The 27,057-nt window shown below is 36.2% G+C and overlaps 1 protein-coding gene across 3 annotated transcripts in view; it reads left to right on the top strand.

Moving 5' to 3' along the window:
- Positions 1-27,057, top strand: part of LOC142084804 (BEN domain-containing protein 5) — a 971,351-nt gene that overhangs the window by 21,460 nt on the left and 922,834 nt on the right. The window lies entirely within an intron of this gene.

Genomic DNA, 27,057 nt, shown 5'->3' on the forward strand with positions numbered 1-27,057 from the left:
TTCCTTTCTTCTTTGACTTAATGGAAAGCTGCTATCATATCTTTCCTTGGCCTTTCCCTCTTCAGGTTAAATAACTGCTTTTTTTTTCAATAGTTCCTTAGTGGAAGTAAGTTCCTTAGTGGAAGTGTTGACTTCTATAAAATTTATGATCCTTTATACTGTCCAGATCCTTTTCAGAAGAAGAGCTACCAAACCGGTTTGTAGCTTACACTTACCCTTAATGAATGTAATACTAGTGAAAGATTCATTGCTGTAAAATAAATACAATTATTGTAAATGAAGAACGGTGGTTGAACCATTTATCTTATAAATAACAGACAGAGGAGTGAAGGAGAGAGAGAATTATCAACTTGCAAGTATGTCAGGAATTTGAATTTGTGTTTCCCATAGTTCAAGCTAGTGTTCTAACTGGAATCTTCCTTGTTATCTTTATTAATATTTAAGAATATATACGGCCAAAAGAAACTTTTTACATTAATTTATCATTAGCATAAAGGAAACTGATGAAAATTCAGATTTCTTGCATACCACAACATAATTTTTGCATAATGTCAATTTTCACAAGAAACATGTGTTAGTTTCAGGGAAAAATGAAAGCACAGTTATCTACGCATAGAACCAATTTAAAGGAAATGAATGTCACATTTGAAATGTATACATTTGGTCGTTTGTAATTCCTTTTCCTATTATTCATTAATGCATTAAATTATTAACATAGTTTCAGTGTAGCAGCAATGCAGTGCTGTACAAATGTTCACCTCTCATCCTATCTGTTCTGGCAAAACTGGGAATTTTGCAGAATATAGTGCTTCGGGGAAAAGGATGTATTCACTCTTGTTATACAAAGAAGTCCTTCCTGACTGAGTCAGGCCCAGGTTTTGATGTCAAAATGTTCTTCAGGAATCTGGCATCTTATACTCAAGGCAAGTTGGTATTTCAGACATTTTATTTTGTGTGGATCTAAATGACTTTAAAGTTTAGTTTAGCCAGCTGCCCCTACTGTCTTGTGTTGGCTTAGTGCATGTTATTTCTGATGGCACCAATTTAGTCAGCAGTCTCTTCTGTGTTGTGGCTAAGGTTTGTTTTTATTTGCTTAGTAATTTTTTCCTGTACCAGATGTTTTTGGAGACGATACCTCCAGTGCTGGAAAACAGTTTTTTTCTGGGAACTTACATAACTGCAGGAGCTTTGCTTCTGCATGAGGTAACAATGATTTAATTTATTAACCTTACATGATACACATGAAGATTTTCACATGTATTTTGCAAGGTGGCCAAAGAAAATATAAAGCAAATGTCTCAATCCTTAAAAAGAGACCAATATTTTTATGGCACTGGTGCCAGTTCAACCCTTTGTGCAGAATGCCAGCCTAAACTTCTTGCTCTGCAAAAGGGAGGATGAATTTTGGCAATGACCCCAAAGCATAGGAACTTCAAGGATTTGACCATAGCTTATGCAGGCTGCAAAAATGTCATTTATGTCAGGATTCAGAGAAAAGAAACATAGCTGACAGTGACGTCGCTTTTCTTCCAAGCCCAAAAGCATGGCTGAATAGGCCAGAACACAATGAGTTGTATTAGAAACACAATTGCAGCTATCCTATAGCTCTGAAATGAACCATGAAACATAAGAAGCTCTTGGTCATGGATATTTTTCTTTGGTTTTGTGTGAAGATTGAAATCTGCAGATTTGAGTTTATGCTCTCCTGCGAGAGCACTGGTGATTGACTAGATTCTCTGAGTGTTGAAGCAGTTCGAGTTCAGGTTCCCTGCATACTCATGAATCAGAAGATCTCAAACATACTGGATTCTTGTGGTAGTCTAGAGGATGCCATCAGACAACATGGATAACTTGCTCTTTAAAATACCTCATCTTGGACTGTCTAGAGTCCATCAACACATATTCTAGCAGGGTACAAAGCATGGCTCACACTGTCATGCACTCAGGCTGTATTTCTACAACCGCTACAGAAGTATACCTTCAAAAACTCTGTAAGAAATGCCATCCACTCAACAACCATCTTCACCGCAGTGCTCATAGTGCTTTGATAGGACCAAAGTTCCTCTAAGCTCAGAATATAACAGTGCCCACAGAGGCAGCCACACCTTTTTTCTCATTGTGCAAAGACTGTTTGCTGGGTGTAGCCACAAGTTGCCTTCACAAGTTGCTCTGTCACAGAGTGCTTTCAAGGCAGGCTCAAAATGGCTACAGCTTTTGCCTCCCCAGGCTCTTGATGTAGAGAACTGGCGTATGAAAAACTTCTGTTGACACTGCCAGCTGTGGCTTCACTGAAGAAAAATGCAAGGGAAATTCAAATATTGTTCCTTTTGTTTGGTACCATCTGGCTTGCCGGTCACCACGGATGTATTCTTGGTCACTCAGGTCTGTACCTACTTCTGGATTAACCACAGTGCCTTCTGTCTTGCCTGGTAGGATGTCATAGGGAACATGTGAGGAAGCTGGAGTTAGGTAGTAGACTGTGATGTGTTGTGAGGATGGTTATAGTGATGGAACATGGAACAGGAAACAAAACCCCAAAACCCCAAGCTCGACAGTTCCTGCTGCTTGTGACTCAAATTGCTTGTTTTATAATTATTTTTGAGGATTGAAGGAACAGTGTTGACTCACAGAGGTTCATAAATCTCAGCATTCATACTGTTAAATACTGGGGCTTTTTATAAGGTTTTGAAAATACATATTTTGGCTTGTTAGTCAAATATAATGCTGTTTAAATGTTAAAAAATACTGTGTTTCTTGAAATTAGAAATGAAGCTGCCGTCTGCTTTTATTCTCATTTCAACCAAAAAGTGGAACTCCGCCAAGAGTCATTAAATCTTCTATCCTTTGGATGAATTCTTATTTTTTTATGAAAAAATGTTATGATTGGGTAATTTGTGTATTGTGATTTATGTTCAAAAGGTTGTAATTAAAGTTTTGTAAAATTTTAGATTCAATCTCAATTACTGTAAACCTCATATTATTATGTTGACTGATGTACCACCACCTTGCAGTGAAAATGATTGGCAAACATTAGTTTGTCTTTTCCTACAGCAGGTTTATCAAATATTTTGTATTAGAAACCTGATAAAAAAATTCAGTGCTGATGGATTGCAAATGATATTAATCAGTTGGAAAAAGTTAAGATCTACAATGTATTAAGAGATCTCATGTGACTGAGAAGTACCCTCGTATCATTTTTGTTAAGGTTTTAAATATCTTTCTATATTTCAAAAATAGGATAATGTACTTATAAAACACTTTGCACAACACTCAAAATTGCAGTAAGTGATTGTAATTCCGCTGATCTCATTGTAACCACTTACAAATGTGAAATAGGCCATTGAGCTTTACTGTGAAAGCTATCTTTTGAACAAAAGCAAAGATAATATAGGATGAATTGCCCTTTGCGCCTGCCTATGTCCCAGTTGCTAAGACTTGACATGTAACTTTAGACAGCTAAAATTAGGTGAGATTAATCTTACTTGTAAAATTTGAGTTGCAAAGCATTTTCTGAAATGGACATTTATGTTTGTAAAAAGTTTAAAAATGGAAACTAAGATGATACAGAAGACGATACTGTTAGCATTATGTTCAAAGAAAAACTGAAATCCACTCTAGGAAATAGTTGCATTTTGGCCATCTAATATACAATTGTAATATACTTCCAAAATTGTTAAACAAGCTGATCCTGCGTGTGTTTACATTTAGGTGAACAGAAATACCGTTCTTCACCTTGATTTCTGTGGCACTACTATCATATCCTGGAACAGGAATAAAGCAATACAGGCAAATGTAATGATGGCACATTAATAGAAATAAAAAGTGAAAAAGCTGTTTAAAGCTACTTTCTTCCAGTGTAAACACTTTTAGTAGTAGACTAAACTGTGTTTTGGAGCAAAAACTAGTTGTTATTCCAAATTTCCTATATTATGATATGTCATGTTTAGCTAGAATCACTAAGACAGGTAGATTCTTTTGGCATTCACTTCTATAAGCATGCTCATATGCAATGTAGAAACAAAAGAAATGGAAGTCGATATATTATTTCAGTAATGATGTCTGTTTTCAGCCTACTTTTGTGGCATCGAGGTGTGGCTGATTAATGAAACACTTTATTTTAGTTATTTCCTTATTTGTTGACAGTAATTTATGCCATATTTCACATAAAGATATTAAGTAATTATTGCTACCAGTAGGGATAATTTAACGAATGTTTCCCTTTTCTGAAAATGTCTGTTCCCAGTTCAGAGCAGTCTTATTCTATCAGAGTATCAATACCTTTGGACTACTGCAAGTTAGAAGTCACAAAAAAATTAAGAACAAAAGATTGATTTTTTTTTTGTTTTGTTTTTTAATGATGACCCTAGGCATAGATTAATGGATGTAGCATGCACAAAGTGATATCAGTTAACATATATGACATTACTCAGATGTCTCAAACTCCGGAAAAAGCATGTGAATGATTTATGGAATTGATATTAATCTCTTTCCAGTAAATGCATTACTAAAGTTACATGGGAAATTGATGTTACTGCTGTAATGCCAAATTAATTTCTTTCTTGCTAGGTCAGCATTGCAAATGGAACTAAATATTAACCTTTTAAATATCTAACCAGAATATAGTGTGGAAGACATTTTTACAAATGGGGGAGTGCTTAGTGTTGATGTGATACCAGCTAACAAATACAGCATTAGTCAAGTATCTTAACTTGTGGGAAATAGATATTAATGACTTATGGAGTAAGAATTAGTATAATAGCATCAGTAAAGAATTAGGATGTTAATTGTAGTTGGTGTGCTGATTATAATGTTCACAGTCAGTTTATCTTCTGATTATCATGCTACCTTCTTCAAGACCTAGCCTTTCCCTCCTGCCTCTTACCACACGTTTGCATCTCCTCAGCTAGTATACAAGCACAGGTATCGATTTGCTGTTTGACTGACCTGAGAGGGACTGGAATAACCAACTGGAAATGGAAGCAGAAATGTCTTAGATCGGATAATTATAAGTTCAGAGCAGATTTTCAACAGACTCTTTATGAGGAACAATGAACTGGAGTAGGAATCCTTAGTCTGGAAAAGAGACAACTGAAGAAGAATATATTAGAGGACTGTAAAATCATGATTCTTAGTCAAAATGTCAATGAATATGAAACAGCGGTTCCCCGTCTGTTCTCTTTGTACAAAACTAAGGGCCATCAAATGAAACTAGCAGCTAATGTGTTGAAAGCAAACAAAGGAGAATGGTTCCTCACATGTTGTTTAATTAAGCTGTGGAGCTTCTTCCTGCAGGATGTCGTGGATGCTAAAAGTTTACATGTCATGCTTTCAAGCAAAAAGCGAACTGCCATGATCAGGGAAGAAAAATCATCTGAGAGCTACTAAACACTGACACCATCTCTGGCTCAGAAGGTTCATAAACCGTACATTGTAAATTGGGGAATTATTCTGGGGAGGTATCTTCAAATGATTGCTTTGTTCCCATGCTTTTCTCTAGGGATCCATTTCTGGCAGTTACTGGGCTAGACCTTGATCTCACCTGATAGATACATCTGGTTAAATGGGTAATCACTTTTAGTACATATGAAAATCTTTTACTATTTTCTAAAAACAGATTACAGGTTATAGTTACAAGCCAAAATTAACATCATGCAAAACTATAATTTGATCAGATAATAGGAAGGAAAATCTTACAGTTATTGTTTCCATTCAAACTAATTTTCTTAGGAAGATGGTTGTGCTGGTTGAAGATGCTGTGCTAACATTAACAACAGTTGTCTAGAAACACACCCGATGCAGATCCGTTCTTAAGATTTTGCATTATACATTCCTGGTACTTACATTTCCATCAGACTTTCAGGTTTTGGTGGGATTTTTCTAAGCTTGCTCTTTGACAGAGACTGAATTTAAAAAAATCAACAACAAAGATAATTTATACAAAGATATTTAAGTAATTTTTGACAATAAGCAGAAGGAGTTTCGTATATACCCATTTTTCTGGCTCTGTTCAAAATTTTCCATCTGGAAAAATGACAGAGGGAAATATAAGAAAGAATAGCAATGTCCCTGCCAGTGTGAAGGAACATTACATTACACTGAACAAATATCCTTATCTGAATGTACAATCATTGAAATAAATGCAGCTGTGTTTATTTCAGCATAATCAGATATATTTGAATATAAAATCATTGACATAAATGCAGCTGTGTTTATTTCAAACTGCACATGTTAATATGAACATGAATGTGATATCAGTTAATCACTCATGAATGTATAGAGGTATGTATATATACTGGCACAATAGAGGCCTGTGACAGTTGAAAGTACGAAGAGAAAAATCCAGCTGAGTTTGTGCTTTACCTAAAAATTTTTATAACAGCATTGGAAGTCACTGATGAGGAGATGCAAAATTCTTCTCATATAAAATCCTTGGATTTGAATAAATCTATAGTTACTCTATAAAGTAACAGGTGACCTATTCTTCAGTTACTGACTAAGGAAATAATTGCTTTGAATAATTGCTTCTTAAAATAGAGAATCGTGTTAGTTTTCAGTGATTGGTAGGTCCAGGTCAATCTCTTCTGATGGGTGCAGTGCAGTCCTTAACTTTACCTTTAGATTTTTGTCTGATTTTGAGCATTAAAAAGAGCTGCCAACCACCCTTTCAGAATTTCATCTTGCTGGGTTCTCAAACCCAGGGAAAATACAGTGAAGAGCAGTGCCAGTGGAAAAATTTTGGCATTGTTTATTTTGTTAGGGATGCTTCTCCTTGCTATTTCCCCAGAGTAGTTCTCCGCCTTCACTGTCCTGTTTATATCCTTGACCTCTGTCTTTTTAAGGCAGAGCCATTCAAAACTAGAAGAAATTGAAAAGTGTTCTTTACTCTGTTTATGCAGATGGTGCTATATAGATTATCAGAAGGAATGGCTGTGCTCAAAATAAAAGATAAAGTGGCATCAGAACAGTAAATATTTTGGAGCTAAGAGGTATCGGAAAGGCTTTATTTTCATCTGGGAGAAGGTTGAAATATTCTGCTAGACTAAGTAGTGGTATTTTGTTCAGTTAGTTCAATAACCTGTAATATTATCCCTGTTTTGCAGAAGACAGCAGTACAAAAGACATGGTTCTTGACTGCTTAGCACCTTTTGTAGTAAATTTCAGCTGTGTGAAATGAGTGCAAAATGGCTGAGAAATGTTGAGTGCTTTGCATCAGTTTCATATGAACCAAATGATGAATGAAATTTAGGAAATTTCATATTTTGTATTATGTCTACTGGATTTGATCAAGTAGTGATGTTATAAATAATAAGGGAACAGAAGGAAAGGGATGGCAGCAGTGAAAATGCATTTGAAACATTTGCATCAGGTCCTGCACTCAGAGGGACGATGGCTGTGTTGCACAGCAGTGCGGTGCTGCTGTTTCTCTGTTACTGCGTGACATGCAACATGTGGTGCTGCTGGTTTGCTCCGCACAAGGCTCAGGCAGCAGTAACGGGGAGAACAATATTTCTTTTACTTGCTTCTCAGCTCCAGGTAAATGAATACCTTTGTATGATCACATTTTTTTTTTTTTTTTTTTTTAATGAGTTGAAAACACTGGAACAGGCTGCCCAGAGAGGCTGTGGAGTCTCCATCCATGGAGGTATTCAAAACCTGAGTAGACGCAGTATGGAGCAACCTCCTCTTGCTGACCCTGCTCTGAGCAGAGCGGGTGGACTAGGTGATCCCCAGACACCCCTTAGAAATCACTTAGAAGATTACCACTTTCTTTTTTTTTTTCCTTAAATTAGAATACACTTCAGATAGATTCTGTTCTTGTTCTCTAAATTGTTTTAAAATTCTCAACTGCCTGCTCTTCCAAAGTTAACAAGCCACATTAAGATCTTTGCTTGTTTGAGCTGCCACTGTAATGCAAGAAGAGACAAAACACTCTGAAATACATAATGGTCTGTACTTTTGAAAGAATACTGGTTGAAAAACATACTTCAGAAGAGGTGTTTCTGCATAGACTAAAAGTATTTTTATTCTTGGATTCATACTATCTGATTTTAGGAGAAAATATTTTAGAATATTTTGCTCAGCATAACAGGAATTTGGATACAAGTTATTCGGTGGGAAACATATTGTTTTGGATACATGCAGAACTTCATTTTGCATTTATTGATTCTGTTTAGTAATTGCCTCCTAGGTTCAGCCTTTAGGATGCTAATTTTGATTTAGTGTTTGTATTTCTGAAAACAAACTGGGAACAAACCATGTATTATCAACGCGTGTTCTTTAGACAGCTACTGAAATTTCAGGATCTACTACAATAACATAATGTGAAGCTAAATTACCATAATATATTAAGGGTTGTTATTATACTCTAACAATTTCTGGTAGAATCACATCTCTTCTTCTCTCATCTGAAGCTGTAAGATAACTTTTTGTTCATAAGAAGTACGACTTATTCTGTTTTTAAAAAAATTGGTTTTGAATGTTTATTGTTGCTACTGTACTACATTATGAATAATTCATTTTTAGTAGCCTTTCCTAAGATTGTAAATGAATGTCAGATTTCTGATGTGAAAAACTTTTAAGCCTTTTTCATGAATGCAATATATATATTTTCATGAATGCAAAATATATAGAGCTAAGGAATAATACATCTAGATTTTTTTTTGCTTTCAGCGTTTTGGTGGTCAGCTTAAGAAATTATGTTGATAGTGAGTTTTGAAATGATTGACTAATAATTATTTGGCATTTGTGTTCCTTTTTTGTCTGTCTTCTTATTTGCAGTTTTTATTTACTTGTATTTTCATTTATATAATGCTTTACATATATCTTTCATATTACTTTTAAGTTGTATGATGAAATATCTTCAATGCTCTAATGATCATATAAATAAATGCACTTATACCTGCACTGAGCTGACTGCCACTTGGGTAGGCACAGTCAAATTAGATTGCATAGCAATGGTAGCACAGCCCAAAATGTCTTGAGACTGGATAAATACTGAGATGGTTAGTTCACTCTGAGTTTTGTGCCGTTACAGATACATTGCTGTCAGAATACTAGAGCTAGCTAATTTGTGTCTGAGCTGGTAAGGTGACGTGTGATGATGCACTGATGATGCTGATGTACTCCTTACTAAACAGCAAAGTTAAGACAAGGAATGGAACAGCAGTGTTATAATTAATCTATGCTTTCATCTGAAAAATAAAAGACGATAGCAAGTTGAAACTTGACTTTTGGTTATTACTGCATGTATTCATGTGGTTCTTCTGTTTCAGTAGCTTCAGGATTGATCCATTCTCACTTATCCCAAACGCTTGTCATCCTCTTACTTGATTATCACAATGTTATCCTGCCTGTTATTTCTCTTTCCTCCCTGCGTTTTTGTAAATGTTATTGCTGAAGTATCTTCTTTTGTGTGTTGAGAGAATGTTGAGCCCCACTTCTTGAGCCTGTACATTGAATGCTATATCAAATAAAACCCTATTATCCTCATCTCTAGGACTCTATGTTATCGGCCTTCCATTAGCATCTGTTTTGTTTTTCATTATTCCCATCTGTGTGCTCTTCTTTATCCTTTTGGATTTAGTGATCCATTTATTTCCTTCCCTCATATTTGCATTTGCATTTTCATCAGTAAACATTTTTGTCTCTCTTATTTCAGTCATGGTTTGCCATTTTCACATGATTTCCTCTGCAAATATCCCTATATTCTTCCTTGAAAGATTTTCTTAAATCTGTCTTTCCAAAATTATTCATCTTTTTTTTTTTTTTTTAAATTTATTTAAAGGAACTGGGATCTGGAACTGTTGTCCTGATATTTGGTGATTATTTGTCCTTAATCAGTCTGCATGTTCTTTTGGACAGGAAACATTTCTTACCAAAAACTTCAACTTCAACTTAAAGTGCAGGCACTTTAAGTCTTTTCTCAAGCACAGGGGATCTATGTTGACAGATGCCAAATTTTCAGTGCCTGGTCCAGGGCAGAAATCAGTGAAAAATTTCTGCAAAACTATTATTTCTGTTGGCTTTAGGTCAGATCATAAGCTTGTGAAACTTTCTGTGAATTAAAGGTCATGTGGCAATTGGGAATATGGTCTGTTATAGCTCAGTAAGAGTGAATGCTAGAAGAAAGATAACTGATTAGATGGCATGAAAATAAGAATATTCAGAATGATTACTATCAAGTTCAGTTAAAAGTGTCTGTCCAATATGTCTGTAGTGTAACAATCATTATGACATCTAGATACTTCTTAGGATGTGAATACAGGACTTCCAAGACCTCTAATTTTATTTTTAGAATATTAGCCTAGTTAATACTAGCTTATGCTTATAATCCCTTACTGCAGGACATCACTGTGTGCTTTACAAGATGCTTTTGTTTTCATTTTATAGTTCAGAAAGCTGAGGCTCACATAAGTTAAGAGCTTCATTGTTAAACAGTAGAATCACCATTTGAAGCATTTTGATATTATCTTCTTTGAAGTACACTAATTGGATTTAAGCCCATACCTTTGATTACCCTTTAAAATTGAACAAAGTATGTGTCATCCTGAATCACAGTGGATAAGACGGACTTTCCTTTGTAGGGATCTTATTTTAAAGTCTGCCATGCTTCAACAGATATTAGGAATAATAGATATTATTTCAGATATAATGTAACAATAACTGATATTATTTCAGCAGTACAGGAAAACTTAAATACTGTTGGAAACATTGTGTTAGGTTATCTCCACTGACTCAGACTAACGAAGAATGAACCAGCTGAGTGAAGAAAGTGGGGAGAACAAGCATTATCTTTTGCAACCTATTCAGTTTTGGCTGATTTAACCCAGAGGAGGAGATAGGCAATATTGTGTGCTTTGAGAGTACTGTAACAAGCTTTGTTAACGGATAATAATAACTGGAAGACGTATGTTAAATTGTTGATTCATATGAGAAAGAAAGAATACTGAAATCAGAAAGTTGTATTACTATAATTTGATAATTGTGATTTAGTCTTTATTATTTATGTGGCTTAATAGTGATAGCAAATATAGGTTAGTATATTTTAGCAAAATAAAATTCCAAAGTGTATGAATTAGAAAATGTGGAGAAAATGTGGAAATGTGGAAAAAGTATAGGCTGATTAATGCAATCCAGTGTGATTTTACTGTGGATGCTACATTTGAAAGATATAGTTTATGAATTATTTCAAATCTTGCAGAAAGATTTCAAGTTCAAGAAAATCTAACCAAATAAAATAAACTTATTTATTAGTAGTATTCTTAATTAACATATTTTAGTCCTATAAAATAATCTTGTCTTGCAGTAATAGAGCCAAAAAAAAATTATTAGCCAATCATTTCTCCATTTTTGTTATTGTTTGCCAGATGATAGCAGAAAAATGTCCTAATATGGTTTGGGTATCATGTCAAATGCTTTGCAGAGGAATGTGGAGACTCAGTTCCTTATGAGAGTACTAGTGTAATTGTTCTGTAGTATGATACGCACAGGTGGTGCTACCTTGAACAATACAATTTTAACGGAGTGTGTTCAGGCTGAGATATAAAATGACTTTGCTATGGATTCACTGACAGGGTGTACTATTAGAAGTACAATACAGTATATAACAAAAGTAGCGGGTTTTGCTCTTATTTTTAATTGAAAAGGTTTGGTACCTTTTCGGGTTCTTAAATAAGTAGAGGTATAGTGGCACCTCTCTTTAGAAATCCAGTAAGACTAATTTTGAATAGAAATAGTACTGCTAAATGTGTGTGTATGTCACTGCTTTTGAAGACTCAAAAGCAACATTTGAACTATATAATTGACCAAGGTCACTTCATGTCCATGAGAAATGATAATACAGCTCAACAATCACTGTATCGTGATTTAAGTACTAATTGATTTAAAAATACTGATTTGTTTTCTGGTTTTGTGAAATAATTTGTAAGAAGATTTTGTCTGTTTTGAAAATCTACATCTTTCTTTTTTTAAAGTTTTTTCTTTCTTTTTGGAAAAATATGGTCCTACCAAACACAGACCCAGTGAGAATAAATTTGGAGATACAGTCAAATAAAAGAAAATTTAATTTTAATCCACTTAATTAGAATCCTAAATCAAGCTTAACTGGGCATCTTGATAGGCTAGAAACTTCTGGATATCAAAGAATTACTAGAAGAGCAGAAAAAGTCAGTATGTGATGTGATTTTGTCTATTAATATAGGAGCATCTCTGCAGACCATGCTTTTATATAGACCAAACCTCCCACTTAGTTCACCATCCAAGGTTTTGCAAATAGCTTATTGACTCAAATATGCCTCTGACTATACCCTGCACTTCAGCCTATATATAGACATGAGTAATATGAGAATAATTGGTCTGCTCTTGACTTACCATTTCTTTCTTAATGCAGAATAAACATTACACAGATCAAGGCATCTCAGCCGAAGACTGAAGGGTTAAGATTATGTGCTTCCTCATTAGGAACAGATATCTGTAAGACCAAGTGCTACCTGTCTTTCTTAGCAGATGGATGGAGATCAGACCTGCAGTATGATGGAAAGACTCAGAAAGAGAAGCTGAGAACATGCCTATGAATTGTGAGGCCACACTTGCTCTTCCAGAAGCTCTGGGTTTCCTATTAGCCTATCTAGAAGGAGCTTACTTGTCCTCCTCCTGTCTCCATGTCTTATACCCTTCCACCCCCCTCTGAGTTCGCTGGCTCCCATTAATTGCCTGCTAATATAGCTGTTTCTTCAGGATGTTTCAGTTGTAGTAATTCCCAGTTTTGACAGTCAGAAAGGCATTGGTTGTATTAAGACTCAGTTGGCAGAAGTGCTGGGGTTTTTTCCGCTGTAGTGGCAGCATTTGGTTAAGAATTTGGTTAAGAAGAAATGGGACTTAAAATAATAGTCATATTTCATAGGACTTTTAAAGTCATAGTTTCCTCTGGGTTTTGTGTGTTGAAGATAAAGGTGAAAAGTAACAGCAAAAGTAAAAGAAGGTGTGAGATTTTGTTGGCATGGGGGAAAAGAGAAGATGTGAAATCCTTGGTTACGAAGGCTCTCCTTTGGTATCCTTTCTCCCTTTCATGAGGAGGTGTGATGGAGCTGAATACTAAGGGCATGCTAAGAAGGATCTACCTGATGTTACGAGTTATTTGATTGACTGTAGCACTTGAATTGTCCCCACGTGGATACACAGTATGTGAGAATCAGGAGATGTTAGGGAGAATCAGAGAGGAAGTTTGGAGGTGTCTTTTTCAATGTTGATTTGATGAAGTTGAAGTTTGCTGTTTAAACCCATTGAAAGAGATGTTATTTGTTTCATTTGTGCCCTGTCAAAAGAGGAATGACAGAGCAAGGTGGAACTATCTAGAGAGAGGGGAGATTTCACCCTCCATTGAGAGCTGCTAAGCCTGCTCAGAAGTGAGAGGCTTTCAGAGCACAAAGTGGCATGGGCAGGAGCGTGAGGGTGAGGGTGCAGCAAGCAGGGAGGCTGGAGCACTGCGAAACTGTTGAGAATTACAAGGGACAGATACAGGGTTGGCCACAGAGGTGGCAGTATTTTCCTGGAGATCCAGCGGAGGCTATCTGGAATTTGTTGCAATTCTAGCAAGTTCACTGAGTAGGAAACTAAAGGCAATTGTGGGAACAGGATCTGCTTGCAAGGGCACAGTGGGCAGGGAAGATCTGTTTTGATTTTTATTCCTTCTTACTTAGTCATTTTGAGTTTTCTTTATTTAAAAGCCAATTAATCTAGTTTATTATGTAGTAAAAAACCCTGCTTTTTGTTTAAAAGCTTTATTGGCTTTTTGGAGTACTCACTTATAAGAAAAAGATCTAGGCAGTTCAATTTCAATAATATGTCTGACTCAGATTCTCATCCCATCCATCTTAAATCCATTTTCTTTCTTTAATCACCTGCATGCCCTTGTCACATTTCCCAGGCTGGATTTGCTTGTACAGTAGTTTGCACTTTTTAGATACCTGTATGTCTGATAGACAAGGCAAATTACATTTCTTTTGTGACTCAAGCACAGGTGGCTGTATCCAAGAGGACACTCACTTGTGTCCTCACTACCTTTTAACCAACTTGAGAATTTTACTGTTAGTGAACTAAAATGTGAGACTATATGAAGATGGAGAAAATGCGTTACTCTCTTTTTGCCACAGTAATGCTCTTCAGTCTGTTGCTTAGCAGACCAATTTTTATATGTCTCCTAAATATGTGGAATCGAATTACTTATGATCATTGTATAATTAATGTAACCTGAAATTTTGGGAACATATGACAGACATGTAACCACCCACGCCCTCCAACCAAGCCATTACTTTGAAAGTAGTTTGGTGTTTACCTGGCTAGAGACATGACTTTAACAGCTTGGTTCTGTAGAGAAAATATTGTTAGAAAACAAAATCTCATAAAGGAAAGTTGCACATTTTTAATGTACATAGCGATGTACTTGAAGGTAGAAATATATCCAAATGTCTAAACATATATGTATACTTTAAGGATATAAATGTGTGTTTTCATGAAAATTCCTGTTTGTATGGATGTAGCTATTTTACAAATAACTCTCAGCTGATTAATATTTAAAATTAGCATTTAATGTTAACATAATACATTGAATTGTTAAAGGTACATCTGTTCTAGAACACGTATTTTCATTGCCTCTTTGTAACAGTCTTCCCTTCGACTTCCTACCTTGCCCTCTCCTTGCCCTCTCCTTGCCCTCAACTCTCCCCATGTTTTAGGCATCATTTGCTGATGAAATCCTCACTTCGTGTTAACATAGGGAGTAAAATAATATGTTGATGGCTTGGATTCCTGTTGGTATTCTGATGATCCCTGAGTAGAAAGAGTGATGTGCTGTCACTCTTGCCATAACTGTCCAAGGTTGAGAATTTTATTACATCTTTCAAAATATCTTTTTACTTTCATCTGAAAATGAAAATAAGTTGAATAAAATCAAGTTTACGTTTGAGCTGGACTGCATATTCACTTATGTATATAAAATTAAACTTGGTTTCCTAAGGAGTTTTATCTGTTAATACAATTTTTGTTCCTGCTTTATGACAATTATCATATATGGCTTTTTTTCTTCTTCTTTTTTTTTTTTTTTTTTTAACTGCCACAGTTTGAAGTGAGAGCATTAAGTTAAATTAATTTGACTTTGGTTGGCAAACGGTAATAGTAGTACTTTAACAGCTGTTTGCTTTCCTGAATTGTCCTTGGTGCTGAAATTGCTTTTGTATCTAAACAGCAAAATGTGTTTATAGGGCTACAGAATATGGAGATAAATTTAGCCTGTCAAACAGATATTATTGAGGCTTTTTTGTGCTGTGTTTCTGGGAGTGGATCCTGACTGCAGTGCTTTAATTCCAAGCTGTGTGTGCCTTTGGACATCTTACAGGACTGTTCATGGAGCTTTTCTGTTTGATTTATGACCTTGCCTGTATGGACTTCTGATCAGATTTTATTCTCATTTAGTGCAAGAGGGGCTAATTATGAAAGTGACAAAGACTCTTTCATTGTGCTAAAGCTTTTTGAATGACAAAAAGGGGGCTTTAAATTAAAATGAACTTTAACAAGGCATTTTCACATTGAAGTGATACACACTCTACCACTGATAGAGTAATTCATTTGCAACCCTTTCTGATTCTATAAACACATTGTCTCACAAGATCAGTAATTTTTTACCTCTCAGGCGAATGAAGAGTGGATGGTAGACCAATGAATTCTCTTTTTGCAGAACTGTTTTGACATTCTTAATTTTTTCTTAAATATCAAAGAAAGGACAAAGAGCTGTGATTTTATTGCATTAATATTAATAATCATTTATCTGCCAGAAAAACATTTAAATATCACTTGACATTTGCAGAGAAAGATTAATGTTTAATTTACTACAAACATAGAAATGCTTTGAAATAAAAGGAAACGCTTTTGGATTTGGCAAAATGAAAAAAAAACCCTACAAAATTAAGACAGACATTCAGATATAATAAAATAGTCTAACCATAGCAGAAGACAAAAACATGTTGGTGCCATCTAAAATGTCAATATTTAAATTATCACTTCTGATTGAAAAAATAACATCAACTAGATAGTTTTTTAAGGTCTAATTTAAGCTTTAACTAAACAAAGATAAATGAGGGTAAGCAGTTTTCTGTTACATCCATGTGGGTACAATTAAGAAGGCCTGCTATAAATTCTATCATTATATAAACAAACCAACGTAATGTAGTTCCTTGGTACTACATAATTATATATAGTACATTGGAGTAAAGCTAGGATATAAACAGTATTGGCATTTTATAATTATTGGTAAGGCTGGAAGTCAAGGAGGGCTTCCAGAACAGGCTGGTGACTGGAGCAAAGGAAAATAGCAAGGCACAGGAGTCAGAAAATTATATAAGTGAAAGTACAGGAACAAGTTCCATTACCTACAGAAGGATCAAAATGCTGTATAATAAAGAGAAAAGTATGGAAATCGCCTTGTTCTACAACAGCACGTCAGACTAGGAACTATGGCAGAGGAGTAGGTGAACAGTGAAGTTGTGTATCGGCCTAATCTGATGAAATGGCTGAAAATGTACCTAGGCTGCATGAAACTCTATCTGTAAATTTTATCATGGAGATTATATTATCAGATTTCACTTCTAGGCAATGAAATAATGTGATTAATGTATTGAATGAGAATAACATTTCTAGCCCCCAAACTGTTTTTGTGACTAGATTGATAATGGCATAGAGAACCAAATTCAGTTTCATAATAAACCAAAATAAGACTGTTTCTTCTGCAAAAGCTGTATGTAGGACAGATATTATTCAGATCCAGTATTTGTACTTAAAGTCTATCCTTACAGTACCATTGTTTAAGGAAATTTTTGTATAAAATACAGAAGGAAAGTTTTAGCTATAAAGGCAGTAATTTATTAGTTAAAAAAGGTTATTATTCAGGATCCATCTCAAAATGCAAGATTCTTTTATAAGACAATACCTGGAGCCTATTCATTAATAGGCTTCTTTTTCTTTTCAATAAAAAAACGCAAATTTATTTACAGATCTGGTGACTCTGGAGAGGTCCTTGAGAATATAATTTAACTATAGGTCTCCAGACTGATTGAGGTTTCCATCAATTAATTTTCCTCAAGTGGCAGTTGTAGTTATACTATGGAAGGATTCGCCTGGAAAAATGGTGATTCTGTGTATCAGGCACCAAACTAGGCCAAATGCAGAATTACAGCATTACCGGACAGTAATAAATCAACTGGAATATCCTCACTTGTAGGATGAAAGAACTGTTTTGCCTTTTGCATTACAAGAATTCTTAGGGTCTTTGCAAAATGATGACTATATTGAGTAGGAAGCATTACATAAGTAGGGCTACTGTGATGTACTTAAGAATAAGGAATATGCCGCTTTTAACATTTTTAACCATTTGTAATGTGTTGCTTGCACACCTGTGATGTTTAGGCAGCAGGTAAATATGAGAATGTTTTACATTAGAGGCTATAGGTAGCAACAGATTTCAGTGCTGTACATTGAGCATCAGGCCCTAACAAAGTAGGTGTTTAGAGATACTTTCTCCCTGCTGCACACCAATAATGGTACATCCCACTGTGGTACAGTAGTTCATATTCCCTGATCTGCCTTGGTGGTTGCTTCTGTGGTTAAGGCTGCAGACATTGTTATAATTTATTTATTAACTTATTAATTATTTATTTAGGATAGCACCCATTATATGCTAAGTGACTTCCAAACAGAAATTTCTCCAAATGCTTTTCCTTTAAGAGCTTCGCTTTGAAAGATGTGATACATACACAGTTGTGAGATACCCATTTTGATAGTATATACTTTGTTAAAGAAGGCTGAGTTTCGTGACACTAATGCAAAACCTCTTTCTATTGTGATATTTTTTTAACAAAGGTTCACTGCCATGGATAAATAACTGCCCATCTGTCATTGGAGGCCTTTGGGGAATTGATAAAGAGGGAGTAGGGAAATCGGTAGTCTACTGTTTTTCTGGGGATTTGGTGTTTTTGGTGGGTGTGCCATGGCCATCTTAGGGTGTGGGCCTCTGATTTTTAGGTATTCTTGACAGTCCCTACTAAGTGGATCCATTGCTACTTTACTGCTGCCAGTTTCTGTATTTACATGATTTTGTGACTTTGTTTGGAGAATTTGTCCTGCAGTCTTGGGCTCTACTGATATTTTTCTAATTCATAAGAATCTCACAGATGTGGGAGAAGGAGTCAAGAAACTGACTCCATTTTATCCATCCTTTACAATTTCCCTACACAGTGAGCATTGACATTTTATTCTGACAGCTCCAGGTTTTTAGGTCCTTTAACTGAAAGCATCAGTATTTATTGATAAGGGCAATTTTGAAATAAGGCTCTTTGGCTGCAAGTGATTAAATACCAATCTCATTTGATCAAAACTGTTGAATTCCTTCAGCAAGATTTTATTATATTATTTATTTATACATGTGTAAGCCTGCTGTTTACACAATGATATTTGTAGTATATTGGGATATCTGTTGCTTGTATATTGTGCTATTTTGCTCATGGTGGTTTTTGAGCAATGATGATCCCTAAATCTTTAGGATTACTTGTTGCTGTTTTTCATTGTGCTCTAAACTGGGATCACCATTAAGACTGCTCCTCTTAATGAACATAAAAAGACAGAAAATATTCCAGTTCTCTTAGCTGCTTGTGGTGTAAGTAGGTGGCCTTTGGGATTAACACATGCTAGAACTTTAAAATTATTTATATTGTGAAATCTGGAATAGTATCCTCATTGCAGGAGGAGCCTCAAAAATACTGCTCAATAAATTTTAATCCCTGTATTCCCCTTTCCCCCTCGCCCAGACGTCACTCAAACACCAGTGACCAAGAAAAGTATTTTTTTTCTGAAAGGACAAACTCATCCTAAAACTATCCATTGGCGGCACTGTCCAGACTACTAAAATATGAGAATCTTTTTGTGACTGTTTTTAGTAAAAGAAAATAAATCACAGCATTGTCGCCCCCAACTTTCTTGTCTTTTATATTCAACTAATAATTTTAAGCTGGTTTATGCTTCTTTCCTTTTCCAATCAGTCTTTCTTTCTTAAAGGTTTCCAATTCCCTTAATTTTCTGTGTGGAAGACAATTCTTTGGCTTGCTTAAAAATGGCGTGGTACCTTTTTCGCTTCATTCAGAGGCTAGTCCCACAACTTTCTTTTAATCTAATGATTCAGATTAGCTGCTGTGGGTGATAAATTCTGCCTCCTACTCTAATTCAGATAAAAGTTTTAATTTATAAAACTCCTGTGGGTGTTTTAGTCTAGGCCACGGTATTCATTAATACTTCTGCAATCTAACTCAATACAAAGGAATTATAGATTTATTCATTACACTTGTTTGGGACCACTGAGAAAAAGTAACTGTGATCCCAAATACTATATGGGCAGAATGCCCTTCGGAAATGCGTCTAATGCACCTTACTTACATCACTTGTGAGGAAAAATATTGGAAAGAGTGGAACTCAGACTGTGATCCTGAAAAGGTGTGGAAAATCAGACTGTGCTCTCATTGTTATGAATTAGGAGCTACACCGTTAAAATCAATATCGGTACAGCAAAAGAAATAGCATAGTTGGAAAGGATAAGAATATTTATAAGTTTTGGATTCACTGCTCTTCTCCGTATTGTTGCTGAATCATTTGGTAGTGAAACAAACAAACAAATGGAGACCCATAACTCTTATATACCCAAAAGATCAATACAATTTATTTTAATGCTATATTCTTAGATAAACAAGAAAAGTGTAAAAACTAGAATTTTTGTGTGCTGTCAGTCACAATGAGATTTTGTCACATTATTGCCTAATTACAATAAAAGCTCAATCAGAATCTCTCAGACTCCAGAAGTTATGCATTAATATGTACATCTCAGTTTACCCTTTCCAGTGATGGGAGCTGGCCTTTTACCAATTGCTGCTAAAAGCTAAGATAGTCATTGTTCCCATACAGTCTTTTTCACAAAAGCCACTGATTTACTGTCCTTTGGATGTCACTATTGATAAAAACTTAAAACAGCAATTTCAACTTGCTTAATTGAGGAGGGAGGATAGAAGGGAGACGACAAATGCAAGTCTGAAGCATCCAGCTTCTCAAACCATGTACTTTTGAAATGCTTTGCCTATTTGATAGTCTCGAACATTTTTCAAAGGTGATTTGGTTTTTGACTGAAAGCTGAGTCATGAGCATTGCTATTGTTTTAAGTGAAACATCAGGTTCTTAAAAGAATGCTATATTGTTGAAGAGTATTGAGGTTTTTTCCCAAAATGTTGATTTAACTGTAGCAGAGCTTTGTATTGCAGAGCTTAATATGTTGAATTTTAATAATTTAAAGTACACTTTAATTTGCAAGGTGTGGTATATTGTCTTTTTATTCAAATCATGTGCTTTGCAGTTTCAGGAGTCTTGATTTGACATATGCTTTGGGCAGGAGTCCAGGAAATGATGTAAAAACAGTCACAGGTTTCCAGACGTCATCACTATTTCATTAGATTTTTTCCTATTTAAAAATCAAATGCTATTTAGAAGTTGCTTAGGACTTCTCACCAAACTATTTTTTATAAAGTCTTTTCACAGACAAAGGCCATAAAGCCAGTGGGAATTTACAACTGGTATTCTTAGATGCACTCCTTTCAGAAGATATCTAATCTTTCACTCAAGAGAAGTTTTTACAGATCTTGGTCCCTGTAGTTCCTGTTCCATTTAGAATGTATCAATAAAATTTCTTTGCATTATCATCTCAATGTGTTTTGTGATCTTTAAGGATGAATTCCATTGAGGGGTATTCCATATTCTACATTTCACCTTATTTTGTGAAATAGAGAGTTGCATGAAAATATAGATTAATACTGTTTGGCTATCTTGGACTTGATCCCAGGTTCAACTGGTGAAAATGATGTATATTCCAATCTGTTTCTTGGTTGTTTTTGTTTAAAGAATTTGTATAGATTGAAATGCAGCTGCAAGTGTATTAGTGATTTTCTATTGCTTACTTGTCAAGATTTTTATTGTGTGGATGAAAAATAGTATTTCAAAACCTGGCAGCATATTGACAAAAACAGAAGAGCACTTTGTGTAATTCTCTTTTGAAAAACTACCTCTTTTAGAGACAGAGATTGCCTCAGCTACTTCCATTCATATGTATCTTGATCAATAGATTTATTGATAGCTTTTAGCCAAGATTTAATTCTTTTTTCTCCTCAGTTCACCATGGTGCTCACTTTTCTGAATTAAGAAACTAGAATTAGGCTCCTATAAGCAAGGCATACAATATGCAAGTGCTCTAGGTGTAAAAGGAGGCATTTGACCTTTTGTTGCTAATCTGTGACAGGTGCAGGCTATTTTCTTCCAAATGGTGTTAATTTTCATGTGCAAATCCACCCCCTGAAACCTGCATTCTATATATCCACCACAGGGGAATTGGTGGTCATCATGAGTACTGTAATGGACAGCTGAGAGGGATAATCACTGATATTTCAGCACATTCATGCTTGCGACTCAGTCGTTTTTAGTGCACTTCTGTTTTGACTGCTTATTAGGGAGGCTGAAGTTAGTTATTCATTGCTGGACAAAAAAAGTGTCTGAGAAAGTTCATGTGCAGGGAACAGCACATTGTTACAAATTAGTTTCCTTTACCATTTCTGGCAAACTCATTACAAAGTAATCGCGCCCTGCGCTGAAGTGCACTTCCTCTGGGACCAATAACTGTAAATAAGCAGGGCTGCAAGCTGGCTGATAAGTTGTTGTTCTGAAGATAACGGTCCTTTTTAGCACAGTGTTTGACCTTTTTCTTTATATTGCCTCAGGCTTGTCTAAGACCCTCAAGGTCTATTTTTCATCTTAAAATTCTCTGTAGGAAAGCACAATGTGTGGTTTAAGAAGATTTTAGGATTGCTTAACATATCTATATTTTCTTTTCTAGCATTTTTATGATAATTGTTAGAATGCTTAGTAAGTTTAGCTAGCATTTTCTTTAGCAGGTTTTCTTTCTTTGTGTAAAGTACACTTTTTATTGATGTAGGAAGCAATATACATTAATATTTTATGAGGACTAAGTGTATGTTGCATGATTAATAAAATAGTAACATTGGGCTTTTTTCTGACTTTTAAAGAAACTTGAAACAAGCTATTGACCCCTTCCACTATTCACATTTTGAGAGTGTTGCACTAAACATTACTCTGTAAAGCAATTTAAGCAAATATAATTAAGAATTTCAGCTTGAATGATTAAAGAAAAGTATGTCTCTTCTTCTCTCAGTATGCTAAGAGTATTGAACAGAACTGTGACTGAAAATTGAGCGTGTCTTAAAAACAAACCCCAAGGCTAAGTGAAAGTCAGTTTATAGACATTTGGGAATTTGATTTGTTTACATCTTCCCATCAGTTTAAAAAGATCTGAGCCGGTATTTCTGTAAAGTAAAATAATAGAAAAAAAACCCCGCCACTAATTTCAGAGTGCATAGGAGAAAAAATCCTATGTTTTGTAAAGTGGTGGCTACTCTAATAAATTGCTTATTTTACTTTTAAGACAGAGTCAGAAAGCCATTTGACAACCAGACGTGCAACAAAACTGTGAAAAAAAAGTATTAAATAAGAAATGTCTTAGAATGCCAATAAGTTCAGATCTTACTGCTCATAATGTTGTTGGGCTTTTTTCCCTTGCAGATCACATTACTCAATCGATTCATTAATTTTATATGTACCTTAAATAACATTATTAATATCTTATGTTTTATAATGCTAACCCCCAAATATAATCTAATCACAAATTATGGAGTGATGATGCTTTAAAAAATGTTGTATAACCTCATAGATACAACTTCTATATTTATTGAATGGAGTGGTGATGATTTCATGCGGGCATGAACCCAAAGTAAAGTAAAGCAAAGCTGATGTTTTAGTAGTGTGAGACTTTTTTCTTTGATTTTAAAAGAAGGTACTTAACCAATATGGTTATGAACAGACTGTCTTACTGATACCACAAATTACCAGACTAGCAATAAAAACCAGACACAGAATAAAAACTATGCACGGGAAGGATCTTACAGTAGTTGTATCGAGACTGAAAACTATTGGTAGGTACATTACGTGAAATTGGTGCTATCTAGCTTTCTCTTAAATTTATCATCATTTTAGCACAGAAACTGTCCACCTCAGGTACTGCAAAGCAGAGTGTATTGCGTAATTGCACAGAGATTCCTGTGACGTAGGAGGAACTTACTGTCTAACCATTCATTAAACAGTTTTCTCTCTTGCTATACATTTAACAAAAAAAGAAAAGAGAAATTTTAAGGAACCTTATAGAGCTATTAAAAAATAGAAGCAGTTTAGAAGTTGTTTGCACTTAAGAAAAAAATGTTTATTTTCAATGTTAAAATATTAAAATGGTATAATGGCTAAATGGAATAGCGTAACCAATGTTTTAATTCCGTTTCATAGTTTCTAATGAATTTCACTGTGTTACCTGTGGTATTGGAATATAATTCTCATTCATTACAATAAATATTTCCCATGGTTACAGCCTTGTGAAGGCAGTACGTAAAATTGTTAACTTTGTTTATGAGATTAATGTTGGGAAGTTTATATCCTTTCTTGGACAGGAAAAAATGTTTTTTGGTGGCATTATCAGTTTTCTACAAAGCATCTCTTAAAGCGAGGAAGTGTTTTGTTCTTGCAGTTCTAGGCTTCTTTGTACCAAAACTGCCGTCTTGTTTAATGACATTGCTATGTGGGTTGAAATTAGGCTGACAGATTGTGAGCAAAGGCTGTGATATTACAAACAATAGCCTATTGAGTACAAGGAACTTGTTGAATTGGTTACCGAAGGCATTAATGTTCGGTCCAGCCTATTTAGCATCTGGAAGACAGAGAAGAAATAGTGCACTAATGAAACGTACAAATGATACTAAACTGCAAATGGCTGCAGGTGACTATGGCAGCTGACGTGTACTACGAAGGAGCCTAGTAAGAGGCAGTTCTGTAGGCAAAAACTGATAAGGTGAGACACAATTCACAAAAGGAAAACATACTGCATTAAGAGGGAGGTGAGTATTCAAACCAAGTATTACAGATAAGGAGAGAAAACAGTGTTGGGAGTCTCAGGGAATTGTGCACACAATGATTAAATTGTTAAAGGTTCTGCTGGATTTGAGATCGGTATATAGGTTTTCCAGAGCAGACTGGCTTGGAGTGGTTCCAGCATACCAGCTCTTCACCATCAGTGATTTCACTGACATTGGTACAATTCTCCAGTGCTAGTTTAGGGATCCTATGGACTCTGTACAGTAGTTCTGAGTGGGCCATCTGTCCCCCATACAGTTCAGATCAGTTTGGTGTTGAAAAAGAAGCTGAAATGTGCAAGAGGTCAGAAATCAAGGTCTCATTTTGCTCTGTTTTTATTTATTCACTTAATAATCTTCTCGTTTCCTATGCCTTGCAGTACAAGTTTTTAATGATCTTTGAATTTAAAATATAAATTTAATTGCTTCTGTGTCCTTCTTTGGAAGTAATTCAGTCAAAATTATCTGTGCTGCAGATAACTTAATCCGTATCTGGAATAGCTGGGATCATTGGGAAGCATGTATACCTAGTAGTTTACAGACTGGACCTAGTCCACAGTTTGTCTTCATCCAGCCTGCTGCCTTAATCTTAGAGAATCCACCAGCATCCCATGCACAACTCAGGTTGAAGTGACTCTGGGCATCCACACATTGAGCTTTGTCCAGAGAGCTTAAACTGTGACCTGTGAGGCAACTAGAATCCAACCTATGCAGCTGAACAGCTTGGACAAGCTAAATTCTGAAATACATGAGGAATATTGTTTTCCCAACAATGTCATATATTCATGACTGTTGTGGTTTAACCTGGCAGGCAGACAAATACCACGCAGCCGCTCACTCACTCCCCCCACCCCCAGCGGGACGGGGAGAGAATCGGAAGGGTAAGAGTGAGAGAAACTCGTGGGTTGAGATAAAGACAGTTTAATAGAACAGGGAAAAAAAAAGGGAAAATAATAATGATAATGATAAAATATACAAAATGAGTGATGCACAATGCAATTGCTCACCACCCGCGCTGACCGATAACCAAGTAGCAATCGGTACTTCCTGGATCACGCCTACCCTTCATATACTGAGCATGACGTCACATGGTATGGAATACCCCATTGGCCAGCTGGGCTGGCTGTCCTGATTATGTTCCCTCCCATCTTGTGTACCTAGCTCAGTCAGTAGGCACAGGAGCTGTCCTTGGACTAGGAGGGCACTTAGCAACAACTGAAAACATCAGTGTGTTATCAACATTCTCCTCATACTAAATCCAAAACACAGCACTAGGAAGAAATTTAACCCTATCCCAGCCGAAACCAGGACAATGACATTTAATGAAAAATACAGTAAAAAAAAAAAAAAAAGTCAGTCCTTTAATTAAAGGTATTACAATGCAATAGCTTGATTTTACCACTCTTTCTTACTTTGGAAAATAATCTGTAGGAAATAATAGTTTATGTTAAGATTCAAGTTCTGTTGTTGTGAATAGCAGTGACAGATTTGACCCCTGTGGCAGAAAGTACACTTAGATGAGTGAGGGACTTAACCTAAAGTGAGGCAGATGTGGTGGGTTGACCTTGGCTGGCTGCTAGGCGCCCCCCAACCGCTCTCTCACTTGCCGTCCTCAACAGGACCAGGGGAGAAAATAAGATGAGAAAGCTTGGGGGTTGAGGTAAAGACAGGGAGATTGCTCACCGGTTGCCATCACAGGCAAAACAGACGCGACTAGGGGAAAACTGATTTATTGCCAGTTAAAATAGGTTCGGATAGTAAGAAACAAAGAAAAATTAGAACACCACCTTCCTCCCACCCTTCCCTGTTCCCCAGGATCAACATCACTCCCCCCACAACGAGCAGCGCAGGGGGTGGGGGGCTGCGGTCAGTCCATAGCCGTTCCTCTGTGCCGCTCCTCCCTCCACACGCTGTTCCCCTGCTCCAGCCTGGGCCCTCCCCACGGGCCACAGTTCCTGTCAGGAGAGCCTGCTCCAGCGTGGGCCCTCCGCGGGCCGCTGGTCCTTCAGGAAATATCCACCTGCTCCAGCCTCTCCCCACAGGACACAGGGGAGTCTCTGCCCTGGCACCTGGAGCACCCCCTTCCCTCCTCCCCCTCAAACCCTGGTTCTCCTCAGACTCCCTCACTCCTCTGCCTGTGGGGCATTTTTGCCCTTCCTTAAAAGCACTTTCAAGGAGGCACCACCACCTGCGGGGCTCAGCTGTGCCCTGCGGTGGGGCTGTTGTGGAGCCGGCTGGAACCGGCCGCGACCAGCACGGGGCAGCCCGGCCTCTCCTCAGAGCTCAGGCCTGCAGCCCCAGCTGCCGGGACCTGGGCATGGACATCCGATACAGCAGATGACATTATTTATATTTGGCAAAGGTATTCTAGCTGTACAATATTGCTGTTTTTTTTCCAAATATTTCATATATCGAATGTTTAGGAACAGATTGTTAGCATGAAGCGGTTTTCTGCAGAGGGAATCAGTGAAGAGAATTTTCTTCTGAAAAGAAGAATGTGGGTAGGAAACTAGAGGATAACATTAAAAATAGGGAAGATTAAAAATGTTCAATTAGTAAAGCTAGAAACAGTTTAGGATAAGGAAGAAATCCTGCAAATATATTGATGAACAGAGTTGAAAATGTTTTTTCCTGCTGCTTCTTTTCCCCAGAACAGCAGATCAGCCAAATTTTGCTACTTGTGCTGATACTAAGTAGCATGTTACCAATGAAGAGTCATATTGACTGAAATGGGACTTGCTGAGGAGGGAATTGTTTAGCTCAAATAGCATTATAAATAACTGTTTGAACCCAACAGCATATATCCAACCCAAAAATATATCTGAAACCATAAAACCAGGTCATCTTACAGTGCTTTTTTTTTTAATAAGTAGAATTTAGCATGTGAGCTAAAGCATGGCCCTGTCTTACAAGACCTGATGAGATGGATTTTGGATTGGATCAGGAAAATGTGAAG

Source organism: Calonectris borealis, chromosome 8 (genome assembly GCF_964195595.1).
Source record: "Calonectris borealis chromosome 8, bCalBor7.hap1.2, whole genome shotgun sequence".
Classification (NCBI taxonomy): Eukaryota; Metazoa; Chordata; class Aves; order Procellariiformes; family Procellariidae; genus Calonectris; species Calonectris borealis.